Source organism: Stegostoma tigrinum, chromosome 21 (assembly GCF_030684315.1).
Source record: "Stegostoma tigrinum isolate sSteTig4 chromosome 21, sSteTig4.hap1, whole genome shotgun sequence".
In the NCBI taxonomy this organism is placed as follows: domain Eukaryota; kingdom Metazoa; phylum Chordata; class Chondrichthyes; order Orectolobiformes; family Stegostomatidae; genus Stegostoma; species Stegostoma tigrinum.
The window spans coordinates 48,739,857-48,760,447 of NC_081374.1; positions in this window are offsets into that span (position 1 = coordinate 48,739,857).

The window sequence follows — 20,591 nt, forward strand, 5'->3', positions numbered from 1 at the left end:
TTCGCCACTTGCGAAGATCTTTGCATCCTCGCTCTCCACTGGAGTCGTACCTGAGGACTGGAGAGAGGCAAATGTAATTCCTCTCTTCAAGAAAGGAAATAGGGAAATCCCCGGCAATTATAGACCGGTAAGTCTCACGTCTGTCGTCTGCAAGGTGTTAGAAAGGATTCTGAGGGATAAGATTTATGACCATCTGGAAGAGCATGGCTTGATCAAATACAGTCAACACGGCTTTGTGAGGGGTAGGTCATGCCTTACAAACCTTATCGAGTTTTTTGAGGATGTGACTAGTAAGGTTGATGAGGGTCGAGCTGTGGATGTGGTGTATATGGACTTCAGTAAGGCATTTGATAAGGTTCCCCATGGAAGGCTCATTCAGAAGGTCAGGAGGAATGGGATACAGGGGAACTTAGCTGCTTGGATACAGAATTGGCTGGCCAACAGAAGACAGCGAGTGGTAGTAGAAGGAAAATATTCTGCCTGGAAGTCAGTGGTGAGTGGGGTTCCACAGGGCTCTGTCCTTGGGCCTCTACTGTTTGTAATTTTTATTAATGACTTGGACGAGGGAATTGAAGGATGGGTCAGCAAGTTTGCAGATGACACAAAGGTCGGAGGTGTCGTTGACAGTGTAGAGGGCTGTTGTAGGCTGCAGCGGGACATTGACAGGATGCAGAGATGGGCTGAGAGGTGGCAGATGGAGTTCAACCTGGATAAATGCGAGGTGATGCATTTTGGAAGGTCGAATTTGAAAGCTGAGTACAGGATTAAGGATAGGATTCTTGGCAGCGTGGAGGAACAGAGGGATCTTGGTGTGCAGATACATAGATCCCTTAAAATGGCCACCCAAGTGGACAGGGTTGTTAAGAAAGCATATGGTGTTTTGGCTTTCATTAACAGGGGGATTGAGTTTAAGAGTCGTGAGATCTTGTTGCAGCTCTATAAAACTTTGGTTAGACCGCACTTGGAATACTGCGTCCAGTTCTGGGCGCCCTATTATAGGAAAGATGTGGATGCTTTGGAGAGGGTTCAGAGGAGGTTTACCAGGATGCTGCCTGGACTGGAGGGCTTATCTTATGAAGAGAGGTTGACTGAGCTCGGTCTCTTTTCATTGGAGAAAAGGAGGAGGAGAGGGGACCTAATTGAGGTATACAAGATAATGAGAGGCATAGATAGAGTCGATAGCCAGAGACTATTTCCCAGGGCAGAAATGGCTAGCACGAGGGGTCATAGTTTTAAGCTGGTTGGTGGAAAGTATAGAGGGGATGTCAGAGGCAGGTTCTTTACGCAGAGAGTTGTGAGAGCATGGAATGCGTTGCCAGCAGCAGTTGTGGAAGCAAGGTCATTGGGGTCATTTAAGAGACTGCTGGACATGCATATGGTCACAGAAATTTGAGGGTGCATCCATGAGGATCAATGGTCGGCACAACATTGTGGGCTGAAGGGCCTGTTCTGTGCTGTACTGTTCTATGTTCTATGTTCTATGTGCAGGTTAGATGGATTGGCCATGCTAATTTGCTCGTAGTGTTCAGGGGTGTGTGTGGGTTATAGGGGGATGGGTCTGGGTGGGGTGCTGCAAGGGGCGGTATGGACTTTTTGGCCCGAAGGGCCTGTTTCCACACTGGAGGGAATCTAATCTAATCTAATCTAATCGAACAGGCCCCAATAGTTTTCTGTGGGAGAGAATTCCACAGGTTTACAACTCTGAGTGAAAAAAAATTCTTCCTCATCTCAGTCCTGAATGGCTTACCTCTTGTTCTTAGACTGTGATCGTCAGAGTACTTTCTCTCATCCTTACCTGGTTACGATGCATACAATTACCACAACAGGTTATACATCATTTCAAAGATTGTCTAGCACTTCTTTTATCTGCGGATTTTTTCTAAAGCATGTTCCTCCCTTAGCCTTCACTTGCTGAACAGAACTGAATATGTAACTTTATTTATTACTCTACTTTAATGGTTTACTTTTTATCTACTGATTATGTTTCTGTATCTTGATCACTGAAGTCATGTTTTAGTGTACTTCCAGGCCACAACCATTTTTTTTTCAAGTGCATGCACGTATCTCACATCCATTCTTCTGTGCCTTTTGCCCATGCATTCCCTCATTTCATTAATTACTTCAGATGTAACAATGACATCTGAATCTTCACATCAGTGTTGCAATATCATGCAATGCAATTCTGACCTTCAGGTGATATTATTGAAAGTTTGAAAGCTGGGATGAGAACAGGAATCTTATCCTTTGTGTTTCAGCCTGATTTCTCTCGTCGTGGCCAAACCACAAATCATGCATTCAGTTCTCTTCAAAATAATCTAAATGGACAAGGCGCACATATCTCTAGGAGAAAACTATCAGGCAATTCATTTATCTACACTTACCTTCATTTGAATTGTCCAATTCAATGTTATGTCATTTCCCGCTCATTATGTTTTATTCTGAGTGGGCCATCTCAGAAGTTACCATTCAATGGTGTTCAGGAGCTTTGGTAAAATTTTGCCCCCAGTTTAAAAATGTAAATGTTTTTGCCATACTGTTAAAACTGAAATCAATTGTTACTGTACGGCTCCAGACACTGCTGAATTCTAATAGTTTGCTCAGTCTTTAAAAACAAAAGTCTATTTTTCTCAAGAATAACTTATTAGTTCATGCTCAGATTTTCCTTCTTTTAATATGCTCTTAAATTCAAATGTGGCAACAATGTTTTTGAAGTTATTTTTATGTTGGGCTGACAGATTTTGTTGATGGTCCATTCATTTCTTACCACATATTCTTAATCATTATTTTAAAAATACAATTTAAAACCACCTACAGGGTTTCCATTGACCTTTTGTTTATAATTTTAATTTAAAATTTCAAATTCATTCTACCTGATAAACACCATGTACATTTCTCATTTGGTATTTGAAACTGTAATGCCTATCAGTTTGCTCCATTGATCCAAATTTGCAAATAATCTCGCCCAGATTTCATGTTTTTCAAAGGAGTTTTTTTGTTGGTGACCCAAGTTTGGCTTAATTTTGTATCTCTCATTCTGCGCCAGAGAGAGGCCAAAACAAGCCTAGTTCGCTTAGAGAAAGAGGCTGGAAAATATTAAGGATGGATAAGGAAATAGCAGAGGAGTTGAATAAGTGCTTTACATTAGTCCTCACAGTGAAAAACATCAATAGCATTTCAAAAGTATTGAGTAATCAAGGCACAAGAGGAAATAAATGCAATAATTTTCACAGAAGAAAAGTGCTGGGGTAACAAATGGAGACAACAAGTCCCATGACTCCATTGGGAGGCATCCCAGCATATTGAAGGAAGAAGCTGCACAGGCAGTGGATGCACTGATCGTAATCTTCCAGGAACCCTCAAATGTCCTGGAGGATAGAAAATTGTAATCGTAACACCACCACACAAAAAGGGAGGGAGAAACAAAACTAAATGCCAATTAGCTTAACATTTGTTATTAAAAATGTTAGACTCTATCCTAAAGGATGTAATAGCAGAACAACTGGAAATACGAAACAGAATTAGGCACAATAAGTGTAATCTCATGAATTGAAAATAATTCCTGACAAATTTAACAGAGTTTTTTGAAGTGATTATAAGCAGGATGTATAAAGGGGAAGCAGTGAGTGTAGCATATTTGGATTTTCAAAAGGCATTGGACAAGACATGGAACACTCAGCTGCTCAGTAAGATAAAAGCCCAAGGTGCTGGAGTGAATACGTTCATACAGATAGAGGACTGGCTCGTGAATAGAAGGGCATTTCATATCGGCAAACTGTGCAGCGCAGTGCTGCAGGGATGATACAGTGACAATGGTCTGCGGTGCAGAACAAAGCTCTTTGGTCCATCAAGTTTACAAGCACAGAGTTCCAGATTTCCAGCATTTTTTGAATGAAAAATAAAATGATTCCACATATATCTCCTTTAAAGGTCCTGCCCCTTACCTTAAGTCTATGCCTCTTGGTCACTGATTCCTCCACCACTCAGAAATGTTCCTTTTTGTCTGCCCTTTCTCAATAGCTTATTATTTTATTTATCCCAACCCTGATCACTCTCAATTTCTTCTGCAACGAGGAAAATAACTTCAGTCTGCCCAATCTGTCTTCATAACTAAGCTCTCCAGCCACAGCAATACCCTGGTAAAATTTCCTCGGCACTGTCTCCTGTGCTATCATATCCCCCCCACCCCGCCTCCCCACAATGTGGATTCCAGAAGTGCACACAATACTTTAGCTGCAATCTCACCAATGTGTTACACATTTGCATGAATATTTTTGAATTACAACTCGGAATATAAACATTTCTGTGTTGAAAAGTATTTATTTTGAGATGTCTAAAAAAATTCAAAAAACAAAATGTGAAGAAGAACTGTGAATTTTTAATTGTTATATATTTCCAAGTCAGGATGGCAGAGTGGCTTGGAGGGGAATTTGCAGGATTGGTGTTCCCATGTATCTGCTGCCTTTGTTTTCTGGATGAAAGTGGTCATGGGTTTGGAAGGTGCTAACTAATGATCTTTGGTGAATTTCTTGATGGCATTTTGATGGGGAGGCACGGTGGCTCAGTGGTTAGCACTGCAGCCTCACAGCACCAGGAACCCGGGTTTGATTCCAGCCTCGGGTAACTGTCTGTGTGGAGTTTGCACATTCCCCCTGTGTCTGCGTGGGTTTCCTCCGAGTGCTCCGGTTTCCTCCCACAGTCCAAAGATCTGCAGTCCAGGTGGATTGGCCATGCTAAATTGCCCATTGTGTTCAGGGGTGTGTGGGTTTTAGGGGGATGGGTCTGGGTGGGATGCTCCAAGGGGCGGTGTGGACTTGTTGGGCCGAAGGCTCACACTGTGGGGAATCTAATCTTGTCGATAGTAAACACTATTGCTGCTGAGTGTTGGTGGTGGAGGGAATGGGTCGTTCTGGATGTGGTGCAAACAAGTGGACAGCTTTGTCCTCCATGGTGTCAAGCTTCTTGCATGTTGTTGGAGCTTGGGGTGTGTTCCATCACTATCCTAACTTGTGCCTTGTTGATGGCGGATAGGAGTTGGGGAGTCCAGAGGTGGGTCACTTGCTGCAAAATGCCAAGCTTGTGACCCGCTGTTGTAGCTACTGTAGTTATATAGTGAGATGAGTGAGTTGCTGGTCAATGGTAACCTCCAGGATGTTGTCAGTGGGGTATTCTGTGATGGGAATGCAATTGATTGTCAAGGGGTGATAATTAGATTATTCCTTGTTGGAAATGGTGCCTGACATTTGTCTGGTGTTTCTGTCACTTGCCTTTGGTCAGTGCAAGCCTCGATATTGTCCAGATCTTGTTACATTTTAACATGGGCTGCTTCAATATTTGAGTAGTTGTGGATGATTTTGAACTTTGTGCAATCGTCAGCAAACATAAAAGTTCTGACCTTATGATGGAGGGAAGGTCATTGATGAAGCAGCTGAAGATGGTTGGACTTAGGACACTACCCTGAGGAACTCCGGGAGCTGAGATAATTGATCTCCACAACCACCACTATGCTCCTATGTGCCAGGTATGATTCGAGCCAGCAGAGATTCCCATTAATTCCTGATTTGTGAAGGCTCCATGATGCCAAACCCACTCAAAGGTGGTCTTCCTGTCAAGACTGTCATGTCCGGACCTAGTATTTTTATGCATGCTTGAACCTCTGCTCGAATGAGGTCAGAAATGAGAGACCCTGGCCGAACCCAAACTGGGCACCACAGAGCAGCTTATTGCTGAGATGGTACTGCTTGATAGAACAGTTGATGACTCTTTCCATCAGTTTACTGGTGATTGAGAGTCAAGTGATGGGCGGCAATTAGCTGTGTTGGAATGCTCCTGATTTTAGTATGCATGTCATTCCTGGGCTATTCTCCACATTGGCATATAGATGCTAGCTTTGCAGCAGTACTGGAGCACCTTAGCTAGGGGAACAGCAAATTCTGGGACATAAGATTTCAGGATTATGGCAGGAATGCAAAAGGGATGAAAGCCTTTCCCCTTCTAATGCTTCCAACAATTTCTGGTTATCGTGTTGGGTGAATGTAATTGGCTGAAGACTAGTATCTGTAGTGCTGGGAACCACTGGAGGAAGGTGAGATGGGTCATCCATTCTGCACTTCTGGCCGAAGATTGCTGCAAATGCTTCAGCTTAACATTTGTGCTGATATGCTGGGTTCTTCCAACATTGAGGGTGGGAATATTTGTGGAATGCTTCCTCTGGTGAGTTGTCTGTTTGTTCACCACCATTCCTGATTGGATGTGGCAGGGAAGTAGACCTTAGATCTGCTTGTGGGATCACTTCGCTCTGTCCATCACTTGCTGTTCATGCTGTTTGGCGTACAAGTAGTTCTGTTTAGTAGCTTCACCAGGTTGACACCTGATTTTTTAGGAATGTCTGGTGCTGCTCCTGGAATGCCTCCTACATTCTCTCTTGAGTCTGTCTATCACTTGCTACTTGTGGTGTTTGGCAGACAAGTCGTCCTGTTTTGTAGTTTTACCAGTTGACACCTTTTTAGGTATGCCTGGTGCTGCCCCTGGCATGCCCTCCTGCACTCTCATTTTAACCAGGGTTGATCCCCTAATTTGATGGTCTGTTTCCATGCTGTACATCTCTGTGACTCTTTGACTTGAAATGTACGGCACTGCATTCCAGATATGATTCAATTGGTCCTCCAGTAAGCTTTACTGAAAACATCCTTCATTTTTACAATGCAGTTAAAATACAACAAAAAGAAGAGTTGGCATAGCTTTACTCTAGTGAAATATATAATGAGATAATTTATTTTTAACCACTAATTGGCAACAGTAACAATACAGGCGGTGTCCCATAAGCAAGGCCTTGGCAAACGCAAACTAGAAACTCACTTATTATTCTCACGTTCTGTCTCTGTCTCTCCAGTCCAGTTGAAAGAGACACTAAGAGAAACAATCTGCCCTTTTTTAAAAGGGGAAACCCCTCTGTCTAAGACATCACTCCAGCAGCAGAGAATTCAAGCCTTTAGCTCCAGCAGCCAGCAACAACCAGCTAAAAGCACAGCCAAAATCCTCTGTCTCTGTGAGTCTGACCCTGCCCATTCATGATTCTTTTGTCTTCCTTAAAAACATACGCCCAGAGAGAACTCAAAGCTGTTTACCAACTCCTTGTCTGAATGAAACATTTCAGTATCACTGTGACAACACTCCTCTGCAAGAGAAACAGCACAGAACACAATTCTTAAAGGCACAGTACCATCACACAGTATAAATCATGGCAAGCTGGAAGAGATCAGCTCGGAGTACCTGCCAGAGATTTTCTTCCAGAGCAGTTGTTGGTTGTTAGTAGAATGGAATATTTCACAATCCTTTAGGCAGAATATATTTACCACCCTCTTGTTGCAGCTAATGGAGTCCCTGGTAAGAGATAGAATTATAGTGTTGTGGTTCATGGTATTGGTGATGTCTGGGTGAAAGATATCTCAGAGACTGAGGTCTTGAAAGCAGAATACAGGGAGTTAGGAACGATGTATTAGATAAATAGATGGCTGGAAAGATGGAGTGAGGGGGAGCATTTCTGTTTGCTGGGACATTGAGGCAGATTCTGGGGGAGGTGGGACAAATACAAACTGGATTGGCTACACCTGGATAGGATAGGGATTGATGTCTTCATGGGAAGTATTTGCAAATGCATTTGGGGAAATTTTAAACTAAAATGGCACAGGGGCGGGGAGCGATGGTGCCCTAAACATGGAAGCAGAAGAAAGCGAAACAAGAGCAAAATCAAAGCATGCAATGGGAAATCAGTAAAACGATCAGCAGAGAATTCAAGCCACAGTACTAAATGAAGTCAAGAGGACTAAAAATGTTAGGAAGTCAATAATTAAGGCCTTCTGTCTCAATGGAATAAAATGGATTAATTCTGTATGCAAATAGATATAAATGAATAGAATATGGCTGGGATTACGGAGATGTGGTTGCAGGATGACCAGGCATGGGAATCGATCATCCGGGGGTATTGAGTTTTTAGGACGGACAGATAAAGAAGAAAATGAGTGAGTAGTAGTGCTGGTTAGAGTAGATTTTGAGGTTGTAGACATGTTTGCCGAGCCGGTGGGTTAAGTTGCAAACGTTTCGTTGCTCTGCTGGGTAACATCGTCAGTGCACCTCCGGTGAACGGTGTTCTGTCTCACTTGTTATTTATACGCCTCAGTTTGCTGGGGTGGTTGGGACCACTTCCGGTTCTGTTTTTCAGTGGTTTGTACACAGGATCTCATTCAATGTGTTTGTTGATGGAATTCCAATTGGAAAATCAGGTCTCCGGGAATTCCCTGGTGTGTCTCTGTTGGGCTTGTGCAATTATGGTCATGCTGTCCCATTTGAATTTATGTCCCTCGTTGTCTGTGTGTTGTGAGACAAGTGAGGATTGGTCTTGTTTCTTGATGTCTAGTTGGTGCTTGTGTATCCATATTGTCAGTTTTCTTCTGGTTTGGCCTATGTAATGGTTATCTCAGTCTCTTTAGAGATGACCACTAGGCTACGTAGACCCCTATGTATCAGAGTAGCCCACAAACCAAAACCACCCAAAGATAGCTACTGACGAACGTAAAGGACCCCATACCCAAAACCAGCAAAACTGATGGAATAGCGAGTTTTGAGGAGATTTGTAGCTCAGGTTGCGTTTCTGGATGTGAGTTTGCTCGCTGAGCTGAAAGGCTAGCTTTCAGATGTTTCGTCACCATTCTAGGTAACATCATCAGTGAGCCTCCGATGAAGCGCTGGTGTTATGTCCTGCTTTCTATTTATCTGTTTAAGTTTCCTTGGGTTGGTGATGTCATTTCCTGTGTTGGTGATGTCATTTCCGGTTCTTTTTCTCAGAGGATGGTAGATTGGTTCCAAATCAATGTGTTTGTTGATGGAATTCCAGTTGGAATGCCATGCTTCTAGGAATTCTCATGTGTGTCTCTGTTTGGCTTGCCCTAGGATGGATGTGTTGTCCCAATCAAAGTGGTGTCCTTCCTCATCTGTATGTAAGGATACTAGTGATAGTGGGTCATGTCGTTTGTGGCTAGTTGATGTTCATGTATCCTGGAGGCTAGCTTTCTGCCTGTTTGTCCAATGTAGTGTTTGTCACAGTTTTTGCAAGGTATTTTGTAGATGACGTTCATTTTGCTGGTTTCCTCTGGTTTGTTTTGTTTGGTGATGACAAAGGAGTCGTCCACGTAGCGGACCCAAAGTTTCCACACTGTAGGGGTTCTATGACGAAAGGTGATTCGGTTCGACCAGTTTCAAGTTAAATTGGATTTACACAGTTAACAACTGGGATACCCACTTACCATAAAACAAACGTAGAAAATAGGATCAGGAGTAGGCCATTCAGCCCTTCGAGTCTGCTTTACCATTCAATATAATCATGGCTGATCACCCAACACAGTTCACTGTTCACTCTCCCTGATACCTTATGATCCCTTTGCACCAAGAGCTATATCTCACTCCTTCTTGTCAAAATTCAGATTCTGGGTGGTAGAGAATTCTATAGGGTCCCCAGTCTCTGGGTGAAAATATTTCTCCCTCTTCTCGGCCCTAAATGGTCTATATTGTGTCAGTGTATGAGAGAAGGGGAAAACATGAGCACATGCTGCACGGGAAGGTTCGCTACTGGAGCAGCAGTGCAGTTTGGCAGCCTTCAAAACAGTCAGGAAAGAAGCAAGCCAGTGAGAAAATCTGTAGAAATGGAAGGCTGAGGAAGAGGATTTTCTGCATGAATGTCAATATATGAGTCTCAGAAGGAGACATTAACCAAGCAACATCATCAAATGAAAACGAAAATGTAACAAAGTTGACTGAACAGGGAACATTCAAGTGGAATCAGGGTTACTGTTTAAGGCAGGGGCTTGAATATCTGTAAGGTTGCTGTTGAGTGTAAAAGTGTCAAAGCGCCTTGAGTAATATTTGTAATAAGAATCAAATGAGCTCTTAGTGTTTAGAAAAGTCAGTGTTGGCTTAATTAAAACAGAAAATTCTGTGGAAACTGGACTGAGTCAATTAGGAGACAATGTTTCCTCTTGTGGGGAAATCTGGTACTAGTGTTAGAGTTTAAAAATAGGGGTCAGCTATTTAAAACAGAGTTGAGGAAACATTCTTTCCTCTCAGACTGTTGTAACTCTTTGGAACACCCTTCCTTAAAGGCAGCAAATCTTTTAGAAATTCTATGGCAGTGGGAGGTGAATTCTTAATGACAATGGGAATGAAATATTATTAGGGGTGTCCAGGAGTATGGAGTTGAGGTAAAAAAAAAATCCACAATGTTATTGAATTGGGAGTAGGCTCAAAACATCAAGTGGCTTCCTCTTCTTCCTTGTTTGCATACTTGTAAAACGATTTCCAGGGATTATTCCACAGAGTAATTCAGTGCATTTTTTAACGTGTACAATATTAGTTGATATTCATTAATAAAAGTTGAGATGGTTCTACGAGATATGTTTTGTCCTGGTTTCTTTTAGCGAGAGATTGGGGGACAGAAAATGAGCAGTCTTCGAAAAAATAAACAACTTGTGATGTCTGAGATGTTTTTTTCAAGTTGAAACAGTTGAGGCAGTTTGAGTGGGTGTGGTCAAGATCTCATAGATCCAGGAATTTCAGTCAGCTTTCAGCAGTTGTTGCTGGGTCTCAACGGGGTTGCAAGACAGTGGATCTCTCCTGACTGCTACACTCTCTCTCTCTCTGAATGGTCTTTTGATGCTTTTTTCTCCTAGTTTGGAGAACCATGTGTGAGACAACCTGTTTTCTGAATTTGCCTTTTTTCCAAGGGTGTGTTTATGGGATATTACTACGTTGGAACAGACAATTAGTAATTGCCACTTTATCTATTATTCTGTTAAGTTTTCCAACATATTTAAGCTAGTCCAAGTTCTTATTTCCTTTGTTGTATTTTAACAATAATGTTTGAATAAATAGTGTTTTGCTTCACATCAAGTAGTTTGACCAACTGAATTGCATCTGGAACACAGCGCCTGACATTTACCTTTAAAATAAGAAAAGGCTCGAGGCAGGCTTCTTAATATATTTTGAGATGGTCTGGTCTGGTCCATAACAAAGTACATTGGCAGCCTCCTGTGCATATGATTCACCACAACAGAAACCAAACTGCAAATCTAAAATTGTGTCCTCTCAAGTTTGCAGCAGCTTCAGTGGCATTGTATTCTCTCAAGGAGTGGGCATTTTTCTTTCAGAGACAGAAGCAAGTCATTTACTGGGTGTTCTGCCACAGCAATGTGCAGGTCTTTGAAACAGTCAGGGCAGAAATCCTGACTCGCTGGAAGGATATCTCCAGACAAATCATATTAGACTCAAAATGTTAACTCTTTCTTTCTCCACAGATGCTGCCAAGACCTGTAGAGATTCTCCAGCATTTTCTCTTCTTATTTCAGATGTCCAACATGGACAATATTTTGCTTTCATTCTTGAATTTCCTTTTGAATTTCACAATAGAAGAAGTTGACTTTGGGGGCAGAATAATTGAACAAGTGACTCATAAGAATGACCATTGAGTAAAGGATTGTGCAGGACAAAATATATCTAGCAATATAGCCTCTGATTTGGAGACTGACAGGGAAGAAAGAGACAGATTGACAGACAGACAAGTCTGGCTGATCAGGGGAGTTAAATTCTGTGGGTTCTGACAGATTCAGTGAGAAAGAGAGACTGGGTGCGGGGACAGCTTTGGCTGTAGATTTAGGGGGAGACAGAATTGGGATTGCAACTGGAGAGAGTTTGTTGTGGACATAGATGGAGGAGAGAGATTGTGGGGAGAGACTGATGGAAACAGACTGTCAGCACAGATTGTCTGAAAATACTGGGGGAGACAAATGTGGAAGGTGAGGTAGACTTGAATTGAAGACAGATTTGGGAATAGATTGGAAATACAGATTAGTGGGGAAACAAATGGGAGGACAGATTGTGGGAGAGACAGATTGAGAGGACAGATGGCAAAAAGAAATTGCCAAGCAAGACAATGTGAAAGAGGGAGGTGGAGAGAGAGAGGTTATATGCTCACTGGTGAAAATATTCTCCTCTGAATGAATGGTTATGCTGTCACTGAAAATTTCCTATCATAATTAGATCGCAACCACATTTAAGGAAAACCACTTTTAATTAATTGGAATTATTTCTGTCTCCCATTGTAGGCAACAGTACATAGTGTTAATTTCTTCAATGTCTGATTTGAGCTTCATTGCAGTTCTACTGCCATGAGGAGCCATCCACCCAATCAGTGTTCAGAAGCTCATGATAGAAAAAAATGAAAGATTACCACAGGAAGAGAGAGGCACTTTTCTTCCCTCAACAACATGAAGGTTTTTCTGACAATCAGCAATGGGTTCACGGTCATCATTAGACTCTTCATTCCAGATATTTATTGAATTCAAATTCCACCAGCTGCCATGGTGGGATTCAAACCTAGGTCCCCAGGACATTACCCAGATCTCTGGGTTAACAGTCCAGCAATAATACTACTAGGCCATTGCTTCCCCTCCCCTCTCCTACCTCAGTCTCTACTGGTGCAAGGACAACAACCCCATTCTCTGAAATCTCTCTTCGTATCAAAAACTGCGCAGTTTGGGCAATATCCTGATAAATCTCCTTTGTACTCTCACCAGTGCAATTATATCCATCTGTAACATCAATTCCAGACAATACTCCAGTTGTGGCCTGACCAGCAGTTTATACAATTGCACGTATGTTTTTGAATTGTGAGCAGGAAACTAGACATTCCTGTATAGAGCAAAAGTTTTCTGAGGATGTCTAAGAAACTGCAAACTCAAAAATCTAATGAGAACTGTGAATTATTTGTCTTTCATCGGGATGGCTGAAGACTTTGTGGAAAGACTCCATAGAGTTTTTGAAATGCGATGACAGCCAATATTTACCTGAGTTAATTGCGAAGTAAACCATCTGAAGAGAGGTCCAAGGATCGATTTTGGCATTGCCTAGCAGCAGTCTCTGAACTGAAGTGGATTTTCTAGTGCACACACATAGAAGTTTTGTGTTTTGTGGGTGACTGGAAAACAATGGCCCAGTGGTATTATCATTAAATGCTTATTCCAGAGACCTAGGTAATGTCCTGGGAACCTGGATTCAAGTCCTGCGATGGCAGATGGTGGCACATGAATTCAACAGAAAAATATTAAATTTGACATTAAGAGTTGAATGATAACCATGAAACCATTTCCGAGTGTTGGAGGGGGGAAAACCCATCTGATTCACTAATGTCTATTCGGGAAGGAAATCTGCAGTCATTACCTGGTCTTGGTACATATGGTTCCAGACCAACAGCAATATGAACATAGAACATAGAACATAACAGCACAGTACAGGCCCTTTGGTCCTCGATGTTGTGCTGACCTTTCATACTGATCTCAAGCCCATCTAACCTACACTATTCCATGTACGTCCATATGCTTGTCCAATGACCATTTAAATGTACCTAAAGTTGGCGAATCTACTACCGTTGCAGGCAAAGTGTTCCATTCCCTTACTACTTTCTGAGTAAAGAAAGTACCTCTGATATCTGTCCTATATCTTTCACCCCTCAATTTAAAGCTATGCCCCCTTGTGCTCGCCATCACCATCCTTGGAAAAAGGCTCTCCCTATCCACCCTATCTAACCCTCTGATTATTTTATATGTTTCAATTAAGTCACCTCTCAACCTTCTTCTCTCTAATGAAAACAGCCTCAAGTCCCTCAGCCTTTCCTCGTAAGACCTTCCCTCCATACCAGGCAACATCCTAGTAAATCTCCTCTGCACCCTTTCCTAAGCTTCCACCTTACAGCCTTCTTATAATGCGGTGACCAGAACTGTACACAATACTCCAAGTGCGGCCGCACCAGAGTTTTGTACAGCTTCAGCATAACCTCTTGGTTCTGGAACTCGATTCCTCTATTAATAAAAGCTAAAACACTGTATGCCTTCTTAACAGCCCTGTCAACCTGGGTGGCAACTTTCAAGGATCTGTGTACATGGACACCAAGATCTCTCTGCTCATCTACACTACTAAGAATCTTACCATTAGCCCAGTACTTTGCCTTCTGGTTACTCCTACCAAAGTGCATCACCTCACACTTTTCTGCATTAAACTCCATTTGCCACCAGCTCTGCAGCTTATCTATGTCTCTCTGCAACCTACAGCATCCTTTGTCACTATCCACAACTCCATCGACCTTAGTGTCGTCTGCAAATTTACTAACCCGTCCTTGTACGCCCTCTTCCAGGTCATTTATAAAAATGACAAACAGCAGTGGACCCAACACCGACCCTTGTGGTACACCACTAGCAACTGGTCTCCAGGATGAACATTTCCCATCAACTACCACCCACTGTCTTCTTTCAGCAAGCCAATTTCCGATCCAAACTGCTATGTCTCCCACAATTCCATTTCTCCGCATTTTGTACAATAGCCTACTGTGGGGAACCTTATCGAACGCCTTGCTGAAATCCATATACACCACATCAACCGGTTTACTCTCATCTACCTGTTTGGTCACCTTCTCAAAGAACTCAATAAGGTTATGAGGCACCACCTTACCTTCACAAAACCGTGCTGACTATCCCTAATCAATTTATTCTTTTCTGGATGAGTATAAATCCTATCCCTTATAACCTTTTCCAACACTTTACCAACAACTGATGTAAGGCTCACTGGTCTATAATTACCAGGGTTGTCTCTACTCCCCTTCTTGAACAGGGGAACCACATTTGCTATCGTCCAGTCATCTGGCACTATTCCTGTAGACAATAATGAGTTAAAGATCAATGCCAAAGGCTCGGCAATCTCCTCCCTGGCTTCCCAGAGGAACTGAGGATCAATCCCATCCAGCCCAGGAGACTTATCTATCTTCACCCTCTGTAGGATTTCTAATACCTCTTCCTTGTGAACCTCAATCCCACCTAGTCTAGTAGCCTGTATCTCAGTATTCTCCTCGACAACATTGTCGTTTTCTAGGATGAATACTGTTGAAAAATATTCATTTTGCGCTTCTCCTATCTCATCTGACTCCACACACAACTTACCACTACTATCCTTGATTGGCCCTAATCTTACTTTCGTCATTCTTTTATTCCTTAAATACCTATAGAAAGCCTTAGGGTTTACCCTGATCCTATCTGCCAACAACTTCTCATGTCTTCCTATCTGCCAACAACTTCTCATGGTTGACTCTTATCTGCCTTCTGTGCAATTAGGGATGGACAATAAATACTACATTGACCATTGCTATCCGTGTTTCGTGAATGAATTAAAATGAAGATCGTGCAAACACATGCAGTGCCGTTTATATTTCAGTCATTAAATGAAAAGTTTTGAAATCCAGACCAGCTACAAAGCTGTGTTTTTCTGACTGAAATTGTTTGAAAAATCTGCTCAGGTTTGAAATCATAAATTCATCATCATCAAATCACCTACAGTGTGGAATCAGGCCCTGCAACCCAACAAGTCTATACCAACCGGAAGAATATCCTATCCAGACCCATATAACCTACCTAATCTACACTATGGGCAATTAAGCATGGCCAGTCCACTTACACATCTTAATTTTCATACTGCTTTGCAGAAACTGTGGGCTGTCTAAATGTATGACTCAGTACCTTTTGGCTATGGCCTTCGCAGATCTATTAGTCATTATTCTTGACCTGATATTGAGACATATCCCAATCATTTATTCAATTTAACGATGTCCCTCCCTGTGTATAATATCCATGCTGTTCTGCTTTATGCAGCCACTGACTGTTCTGTCTGGTTCACCGTCACTTTCACCTTTGATCGATTTGTGGCCATTTGCTACCCACATCTGAAAAGTAGATATTCCAGTGAGAGAATGGCATCATGTTTCTGGGAACAGTGACTGCCATCAGTTGTCTTAAGAACATATTCTGGTATTTTATGTTTTGAAGTTAGTATCGGAGATATGATGTCCCTTGGTTTTATTTTTTAACATCAGCTGGTCAGTGGTCTCCAGTCAATGGTGCAATCGAGTTCCTCCATAACATCCTAAATCCATAAATTCCATTTTTCCTGATATTGCTGCTTAATGTTTTCACGGTTAGACACATTTTAGTGACCAGCACAGCCCACGGGAGACTCCGGGCTCGCAGCAGCAAAGAGCCTCCCAGAGACCAAGAGATGGAGAGTCGAAGAAAATTCATGATCTTGCTGCTTCTTCTCTCAGCCAGTTTCATCCTCTTATGGTCATTGTTTGTGTTTTATTCTGTGTGGTGGCGGGTGTATTCTCTGGGCTAACAGACCCTGTATCCTCAGAGTTTTGTGCAGGAATTGGGCTTCATGCTGCAGCTCCTCAGTTGCTGCACAAACACTGCAATTTATGCTGTGACCCAGACTAGATTCAGAGAGTAGTTGAAGAATGTGCTGTTATATCCATTTACTCAGATTTATCTGTTAATTAAACATATTTGTTAATCTATCTTTTCAGGATTCTCTTACTTCGTTTCACATTTCCAACAGATCAGTGGTTTGATTCTATGGTAGCAGACAGCAGATGGAACCTGTTTCTAAGAGAACAGTATTGGGCAATCGTCTTGTGCGTAACAAGGATTGTTTAATCATTGACATTGCAAAGTACTGCAGATGCTGGAGATCTGAAATAGAAGCAGAAAATCATTGAGAAACTCAACAGGTCTGGCAGCATCTATGTTGAGGGAAGCTGTTCACATTTTGATTACACCTAAGTCTCTTTGGAACTGAAGTGATCGATTTTATGGTGATGGACAAGTGGTGAGGATGAGAAAGCAAAACAGATTTTGAGGGGTCCCACAGTAAAAGGCAGCTGGAGGACAGAGAATGCATATTTGTGTGCAACTTTGATTGCTTCATGAGATGAAGGGCATGCCGGCTTTGGAGAAACTGCAACAAAGATTTAGTAGACTGATTCCTGGGGTAGTCATACTGATGGATGGAGAAAGAATGCATTGGATCAGTGTATATTTGCTGAAGTTTCCAAGGAGGGGAGGTGTGGAAATAAATCAGAGATTAGGGTTCAGTGAATAGGGCAGATCTTGAACATTGTCCTCACCTTTGACTTCACCCAGCACCTTGTTCTATTCTTACTGAAATTTATTCTCAACTAAACCCATGAACAGACCCATTTCATTGGCCAGTCTCCATCTCCATCGTCAGTCTCCACACCCCCACCTGTAACTCACATCAAATTATCCATTCTCCATGTCTATCATTACTCTCTCCACCCACTCCAACACCTCTTACACACCATTGGCCAGTCTCCATGTGCATCATCACTCTCTTCTCAAACTGTACCATCCCTCATACACCAGGGGCCAGTCTCTATGTCCATCATCACACTCCTCACCCATTCCACCATCTCTCACACATCATGGGCTAGTCTCAATGCTCATTATCATTCTCCCCCACCACTCTACCATCTCTCCCATCTCATGGACCAGTCTCTAGATCTGTCATCACTCTTCCACCCACCATCCCGATCACTACCATCCTATTGGTTGAATCTGATGTCTCTCATTGCTCTCCCTTACATCCCATTGACCATACACTATTTACATTGTTATATTCAAAAAATTACTCCTGTCTCTTTGATAAGACACCATGAACATCATTTCTCTATTCACCCACAAACATTACTGTCCCATTGGGTAGTCTCATGTCCACCGTTACCTTGTAATCCCTTGACACAATAACTCTCATCACTTTTTGCTTCATTTGTGAAACATGGGCATCTCTGGCTGGGCCAGCATTTATTGTCTGTCCCTCGATGCCTTTGAGAATATCATGGTGAACTGCCTTTTTGAACCACTGCAATCTACATGCTGCATTTTTACCCACAATGCCCTGACGAAGCGAGCTCTGTGATGTTGACACAGCAATGGTGAAGGATATATTTGATGATATATTTGCAAGTCAGGATGGTGAGTGGCTTCGAGGTGATCTTGCAGGTGGTGGCATTCCCATGTATCGGCTGTCCCTGTTCTTTTACTTAAAAGTAGTCACGGGTTTCTAACAGTCTGTCTAAGCATCTTTTGTGAATTTCCCTGCGGAATGCTGACAAGGGAGAATATTTGGTTATGGTATCACACTGGAGATGGTACAAATGGCAACTTATGATCCTTTGAGTTGGGGGGGAGGGTTGCTGTTGGGATGGTAACTGAGGACCAAGGGAACTCTACTGTAGTTGTAGGAGGTAAGGGAAGGAGTGAAGTTCAGAGTCAGCTGAGGGCTCTGTTGAACAAGATGGACATTTCTGATGTCCTTTGCAGAAGGTGGTGGCACTGTTGGAACACATGTGACAGAGACAGGGGCCTAGGAGAATGGGATCGAGCCCTGGGAAGAAACAGCTTGCAAGAGTGTTTCGGCCAGGAAACTGTGGAGGACAGTGGCTTTGAAATAGATATTAATGACTAGCCTTTCCTCAGAAATGGAAATAGAGATGTTGAAGAATTGGGGGGAGCAGTTAGGGACAGACGTAGTGAAGGTTAGACCAGGATGGAAATTCAAAGCAAAATTGATAAATGTTTCTAATTCTGGAAGAGAGAGGGAAGCAGCCCCAACAATCTCATTTATGCACCGGACAAAGAGTTGAAGGTGTGACCCAGAGTTGCATTGGATCAAGGAATGTTCCTCACACCCTACAAAAAGACAGACACAATTGGGGCCCATGACCAGAGAAAAGAAAGAGAAGTTAAAGAAAAAGTTGTTTTAAGGATGAGATCTGCTGGGTGGACGTCAGTGATGGTGTATGGGGATGATTCAGGCCTTCTCTCCAGGAAGAAGTGGAAAACTGGAGACCATTCTCATGGAGATGGTCGTATAAACTGATTTTACTTCGGCCATGAAGATACAGCTGAAACGTACAAATTGGAAATTCTGGAACTGACTTACAGCATCACACTGTCCTCTGCTTTCCACCAGTTCTCTCATCGCATTGGCCAGTCTCCCCATCCATCATTACTCCCTTCCTCTCCAGACAGTACTGATATCCCATTGGTCAGCCTCAATGTGCATCATTGCTCTTCTCACGCCCAGGCTGTCACACACACCCCATTGGCCAGACACCATATCCGTCAGCTCTCTCCCCACCCACTCCTCAACACTTCGATCACATTGGCCAGTTTCCATCTCAATCATCACTCCCCTGCATCAATATTACTCCCATCACATTGTCCAGTCTCCATGTTTACCTCACCATCCATTCCTCCCAGAGGCCTGTTCCATTTCTGTCAAATCTCTCACTCCCACCCCACTCATACTGTCATCAATTTGGCCAGCCTTGAGCTGTAACAGCCATCTTATCTTCTATCCTACTTCCATGCCATTGGCCAGTCTCCAACTAACATCCTTGGACCCTGGCCATACTCTTAACCCATTGGCCAATGTCTGCTGACGGCCGGGCCCATCATTTAACCTATCCCACTGGCCAGTTGTCATATCAATCATAGCTCCTTCCATCTCAATGGAATTATAATTTTCCCATTAGCCAGTCGTCCTGTCCATCAACACTCTGCCCACCATCATTCTCATTTCTGATGAAGGGTCTCGGTCCGAAACGTCAGCCTTCCTGCTCCTGTGATGCTGCTTGGCCTGTTGTGTTCAGCCAACTCTGCACCTTGTTATCACTGTCATTCAATTGCTCCATTGTCATTCATCTCGCTCCCCTCTAGCCATTACTATTCCTCTCATCCCAATGGACAGTCTGAAGGACATTCATCACTCTGAACCCCACGTCCTACTGTCTATGTCGCTTCTTTGGCCAGCCGTGTGTCTACCGTCATTCTCACTCCCACCCCAGGCTGACTCCATCCTATTTATCATCCTCCACGTCCATAATCATTTGCCACTTTCCACGTCCATCATCACTGTTACCCCAGCCATGAACAACTTCAGTCCCATTCCATTGACATTTCCCAAATGATCTCATGCCATGGACTAGTCTCCATGTCCATTAAGAGTCCAATGATAGCCATCTGACCCATTGTCAATTGACCAAAAAATGTATTTCCTTCAATTAATAATTGGATTCATCCCTGCCGCCCACCCCAATGTTATACACATCTCATTGACAAGAATTAGTGTCAATCATCATTGCCCCTGCCCTCTATATTATCATTACCATTCTATTGGCTGTCTATTTCCATTATAACTCGACACATACTCACCATCACTCCCACCCGCAGTGACCAGTTTTTATGACATTCATCACCAAATCCTCCTACCACACAATTACTCCCACCTCATTGGTTAGTCTCTACATCCATAATCACTCCGCCAAATGGGACTCTACTACTCCCATCTGATTTGTCCATTGCCCTGTCAATCATTAACCAGACCCCCGTTTTCACCAATTTTTCATCCTATTGGCTAGTTTCCATATTCATCATTACACTCCCTGGAACTTGCCCAATCCTCGTGCAACACGTCTTCCCAGTCCATTGGATAGTCGCACTGTCTATCATCACTTTCCCCACCCGAAAACCACCCTTCTCATTCCACAGATGCTGGACTCTATTGCCAATTTATCTTTTATTTTACATGTGGGAAGTCCTTGATACTAATCCAGCTCTCTCAGAGCTAGTTCTCAGAGAGAGCAG